General features: G+C 44.5%; 1 long non-coding RNA gene across 1 annotated transcript; it reads right to left on the bottom strand.

Annotated features, from left to right (window-relative positions):
* Nucleotides 1-3,115: 3,115 nt before the first annotated feature.
* On the bottom strand, nt 3,116-5,597 carry LOC129036554 (uncharacterized). The gene is made up of 3 exons (XR_008502593.1): nt 5,423-5,597; nt 4,811-4,936; nt 3,116-3,644 (listed from the first exon to the last, which is right to left on the bottom strand). It is a non-coding gene; the product is annotated as an uncharacterized LOC129036554 (long non-coding RNA).
* Nucleotides 5,598-5,889: the final 292 nt, after the last annotated feature.

Genomic DNA, 5,889 nt, shown 5'->3' with positions numbered 1-5,889 from the left:
TCTGGGTGCTCCTGTATTGGGTGCATATATATTTAGGATAGTTAGCTCTTCTTGTTGAATTAATCCCTTTACCATTATGTAATGGCCTTCTTTGTCTCTTTTGATCTTTGTTGGTTTAAAGTCTGTTTTATCAGAGACTAGGATTGCAACCCCTGCCTTTTTTTGTTTTCCATGTGCTTGGTAGATCTTCCTCCATCCTTTTATTTTGAGCCTATGTGTGTCTCTGCACGTGAGATGGGTTTCCTGAATACAGCACACTGATGGGTCTTGAGTCTTTATCCAATTTGCCAGTCTGTGTCTTTTAATTGGAGCATTTAGTCCATTTACATTTAAAGTTAATATTGTTATGTGTGAATTTGATCCTGTTATTATGATGTTAGCTGGATATTTTGCTCGTTAGTTGATGCAGTCTCTTCCTAGTCTCGATGGTCTTTACATTTCGGTATGATTTTGCAGTGGCTGGTACCGGTTGTGCCTTTCCATGTTTAGCACTTCCTTCAGGAGCTCTTTTAGGGCAGGCCTGGTGGTGACGAAATCTCTCAGCATTTGCTTGTCTGTAAAGTATTTTATTTTTCCTTCACTTATGAAGCTTGGTTTGGCAGGATATGAAATTCTGGGTTGAAAATTCTTTTCTTTAAGAATGTTGAATATTGGCCCCCACTCTCTTCTGGCTTGTAGGGTTTCTGCCGAGAGATCCGCTGTTAGTCTGATGGGCTTCCCTTTGATGGTAACCCGACCTTTCTCTCTGGCTGCCCTTAACATTTTTTCCTTCATTTCAACTTTGGTGAATCTGACAATGATGTGTCTTGGAGTTGCTCTTCTCGAGGAGTATCTTTGTGGCGTTCTCTGTATTTCCTGAATCTGAATGTTGGCCTGCCTTGCTAGATTGGGGAAGTTCTCCTGGATAATATCCTGCAGAGTGTTTTCCAACTTGTTTCCATTCTCCCCGTCACTTTCAGGTACACCAATCAGACGTAGATTTGGTCTTTTCACATAGTCCCACATTTCTTGGAGGCTTTGCTCGTTTCTTTTTATTCTTTTTTCTCTAAACTTCCCTTCTCGCTTCATTTCATTCATTTCATCTTCCAGGGCTGATACCCTTTCTTCCATTTGATCGCATCGGCTCCTGAGGCTTCTGCATTCTTCACGTAGTTCTCGAGCCTTGGTTTTCAGCTCCATCAGCTCCTTTAAGCACTTCTCTGTATTGGTTATTCTAGTTATACATTCTTCTAAATTTTTTTCAAAGTTTTCAACTTCTTTGCCTTTGGTTTGAATATCCTCCCGTAGCTCAGAGTAATTTGATCGTCTGAAGCCTTCTTCTCTCAGCTCGTCGAAGTCATTCTCCGTCCAGCTTTGTTCCGTTGCTGGTGAGGAACTGCGTTCCTTTGGAGGAAGAGAGGTACTCTGGTTTTTAGAGTTTCCAGTTTTTCTGCTCTGTTTTTTCCCCATCTTTGTGGTTTTATCTACTTTTGGTCTTTGATGATGGTGATGTACAGATGGGTTTTTGGTGTGGATGTCCTTTCTGTTAGTTTTCCTTCTAACAGACAGAACCCTCAGCTGCAGGTCTGTTGGAGTACCTGGCCGGCCGTGTGAGGTGTCAGTCTGCCCCTGCTGGGGGGTGCCTCCCAGTTAGGCTGCTCGGGGGTCAGGGGTCAGGGACCCACTTGAGGAGGCAGTCAGCCCGTTCTCAGATCTCCAGCTGCGTGCTGGGAGAACCACTGCTCTCCTCACAGCTGTCAGATAGGGACATTTAAGTCTGCAGAGGTTACTGCTGTCTTTTTGTTTGTCTGTGCCCTGCCCCCAGAGGTGGAGCCTACAGAGGCAGGCAGGCCTCCTTGAGCTGTGGTGGGCTCCACCCAGTTCAAGCTTCCAGGCTGCTTTGTTTACCTAAGCGAGCCTGGGCAATGGCGGGCGCCCCTCCCCCAGCCTCGCTGCCGACTTGCTGTTTGATCTCAGACTGCTGTGCTAGCAATCAGCGAGACTCCGTGGGCGTAGGACCCTCTGAGCCAGGTGCGGGCTATACTCTCCTGGGGCACCGTTTCCTAAGCCCGTCGGAAAAGCACAGTATTCGGGTGGGAGTGGCCCGATTTTCCAGGTGCCGTCTGTCACCCCTGGAAAGGGAACTCCCTGACCCCTTGCGCTTCCCGAGTGAGGCAATGCCTCGCCCCTGCTTCGGCTGGCGCACGGTGCACTCACCCACTGACCTGCGCCCACTGTCTGGCACTCCCTAGTGAGATGAACATGGTACCTCAGATGGAAATGCAGAAATCACCCGTCTTCTGCGTCGCTCGCGCTGGGAGCTGTAGACCGGAGCTGTTCCTATTCGGCCATCTTGGCTCCTCCCCCTCCTGTCCTTTTTATGGTGCTACATCTCTCAGAAGTTTTATGTAGGTAAATGTAGTAGCTCTCTGGGTGCTAACCTACTGCTCTTTCCTTGCCACTGAAAGTAGCATGCTGATAAATATTGTCTGTAGCCCAGCAGTGAGCATAAAAATTTTCTGAGGGTCTTGCTAAAATATAAATTTCTAAAAACTCTCCAGAGATGATCACTTACTAGGTCTAGATTGGGGCTCAGAAACCTCATTCACTACAAGCACTCTAGGTGATTCCGATGTAGGTGTGCTTCGGCTGGTATTGCCATAGCAATATTGTGTCATGATGTCCCCCTCACCCCCCAAATATCGGTGGCAGAAAATAAGCATCTTCTTCTCACTCACCCACATGGAGATAAAGTTTAATTCAGTTTATCTAGCCTGAACTTGGCTTTCAGCTATTGGTTGGGTCCAAATCTTTTCCACGTGTCTCCCATCCTCCCTGAACCAGCGTCTGTCTGAGGAAAGTTCTTCTCACTGAGAAAAACAGTTGTGTGAGATGGCAAACCTGACCCTCACGCACATGCTGAGTCTTCACTCACATCTTGTCCACTAACATCCCACTGGCCCGAAAGTGTCCCATGGCCAAGGTTAACATCAAGGAAGAAGAAATGTATTTCTTTCATAGAATTCTGATAGGGGAAGTAAATATTTTCTGAACAATAATCCACTATAAACTAGTATAAAAAGTTTTTACTTTAAAAAGCATTAGAGTCTCTTGAATCATCCAGAGGAGGTGAATGCAAGGTCAACTTTTTTATTTAGTTAGTAACGCAATAAACGATTTATGAGTGACTACCAAATGCCAGACAGACAGATAATTAGTTATTGCCTGTCTGTAAAGAGTCCAGTCCAGAGACAGATAAGTAAATAGATAATTACAAGTACTGATACCATATAACAGAAGTGACAGAGTTATTTTTGAAAATATAAAACAGACCAGGAAAGCAAAAAATAATGTTTGTTCTCTGTAAGCCAGAAATTATAAAGAATCCTTAAAATATGGGAGACACATGGAATCAGATTGTAAGATGAAATCAAGTCCTGGGGAACTCACTGAAGAAGATTGCTGCAAGTGATAAAAGTGGCTCCTGGAATGTTCCAGACCACAGGTTGCAGACATGAGGGCAGCAGGAAGCCTGGGATGCCTGCAGCCTGGCAACCAGCAAAATGTCTCAGCAATGACCTTCCTTGGCTCAGATTGGGGCAGTCATCCAATGCCTAGACCATTCTGTGACTTGGATTGGCCTGATGTGGATCATAGTCCCACTCCTGAAAGGAAGAGGTAAGGTGGTGAGCCACATGAACAAACAGTATAGGAGGCGATTTCCCAAGGGAAAATCAAGGTTCTGGCAAAAGGACAGATGTCCTTCACCCTGGAATACTATACAGATTTAAAAATATTTATTTATACTTATTTGGAAATACCTTCAAGATAGTTGCTGGGTAAAATTTTTAAATGCAGGATATTTTATACAGAACATTTATGTGATTCAGTCATATATTTTTGTATGTACAGGAATATATCTGAAAAGGCATATGAACATAATAGAAGGCTTACATATCAAACTCCTAGCAATAGTCAGTACTCACCTTGGGGAAGGGACTACAATTGGGAATGAGGTATTATAGAAAGTGATTTTGAGTTTACTTATATTGTTTGGGGCTGACTGTCTTTCTCCTTATTGGAACTCCCAAGACAATACAGTTCTGGAATAAGAGAGTGATAGTGGGGATAAACAGCAGATGACAGTTTTGAGAGGATGCAGGCTTTGTTGACCTATGGAATGTTAGGACAGGCGGGATGTGTGGCAGAGGGAGTAGTTAAGGTGACTCCCAGGTGTCTGGATAGGCAATTATGTGGATGACGGTGCCACTCACTAAGAGAGGGGGAACAGGAAAAAGATAAGTTTATGGATGAAGGTTATGAGATTGTCTGAAGACATGTTAGTTTTGAGGGTATTGTGGGGCATCCAGGTAAAGATATCCAACAGAAAATCTGGGGTCTGTACTGATGTCACACTTTTCTCTGCCCAGAAAAAGCTTTCAGTGTTTCATTAAACATTTTAAAAAGAGGGCGGGCGCAGTGGCTCATGCCTGTAATCCCCACATTTTGGGAGGCAGAGGCAGGCGGATCACTTGAGGTCAGGAGTTCAAGACCAGCCTGGCCAACATGGTGAAACCCTGTCTCTACTAAAAATACAAAAATTAGTCAGGCATGGTGGTACATGCCTGTAGTCCCAACTACTCGGAAGGCTGAGGCAGAATTGCTTGAACCTGGGAGGCAGAGGTTGAAGTGAGCTGAGATTGCACCACTGCACTCCAGAGCAAAGACTCTGTCTCAAAAACCAACAAATAACAACAACAAAAAACCCCCCAAACATTTAAAAAAGAAACCAATCCACAGAAAACAGAATATGTAGTGCTTAGTTACTTACCAAAGGAGGGGCAGCCCAGGAGGGCTAGTTTTTTCCTGGGGTCTCAGACTTCAACTCACCAGACTTTCTCTGATAAATACTATTCTCTTGTTTCATTCGCCAGGATGACATTAATGGTGTAATTTGCTATAAAGAAAGAGGCTGAAAAATTTACTCCTGGGGAGTTAAAAACAGAAGGTGCCCAGAGAGGTGTGTGAGACATAAATTGCCTTGCATGTAAAGGGCTCACTTGGCAGAGGATTGCTGGGGGAGAGATACAATCCTCACAGCCTGAACCTCAACTCTCAAAACTCCTCACTTCAGCCCTGACCTCCAGAGCACCCATTTCTTCCAACCGCTTGTACAACTTTCTCTTTCATCTGCTTCAATGCTCAGAGTTTTCAGCGGCATTGACAAACAGTAAGAATCAGGACTAATGGCCATAAACCTTGATGGCAATGACATTCTGATTCCCCTGGGAACCAAGTTCTGCACCTGGCACTTCAGTGCAAGAAGCAAAGAAGTACAAAAGAGTCTTTCACACCAGATTCTTTTTCCCCATTCTGAAAAAGGGACGCCTGGGACGAGGGGAACTTTCCTCTCCCACAACAAAAGCTGAAAACTTAAACCCACCTTGTGCCTAGCCACCAGCCTTTCTGGAAAATCTTCCCCTGCTTGTCTCTTTATGTTTCACAGCTATTGGAACTGGGTTGTTCAAAGAAGTACCTGACCTTGTTTGTCAGATGAGAAACAGAAAATGCTGACACTGAATTCTTTCATTTTCTCCTACTGCTAACAGAGCAGTACTGCAGAATCTCAGACACTTCAGCAGCTTTGGCCAGGCTGGGGGTATAGAATAATGAATGCACAAAGCTCCTTGACAGGAACCTTCTCTCCCCTCCCAACACTGCATTCTGTGCTGAAAAGGAGGGAGGGAGGCCATTAGCAAGGAGTAAGCGCAAAATGAAGTGGTTTGGAGCCGTGCTGAGGATAAAGGCCAATTTCAGCCAATGCTGTTTGACCTGCTGGTACTGTTTTTGCTTTTTTTTTTTTTTTTTTTTTTGCTTTGTTTTTTTTGTGTGAGTCCTGCTGTTACTTTT

The sequence above is a fragment of the Pongo pygmaeus genome, chromosome 4 (genome assembly GCF_028885625.2).
Source record: "Pongo pygmaeus isolate AG05252 chromosome 4, NHGRI_mPonPyg2-v2.0_pri, whole genome shotgun sequence".
Taxonomy (NCBI): domain Eukaryota; kingdom Metazoa; phylum Chordata; class Mammalia; order Primates; family Hominidae; genus Pongo; species Pongo pygmaeus.
The sequence above is the reverse complement of the archived record's forward strand: the minus strand, read 5'-3'. Positions and strand labels throughout refer to the sequence as shown.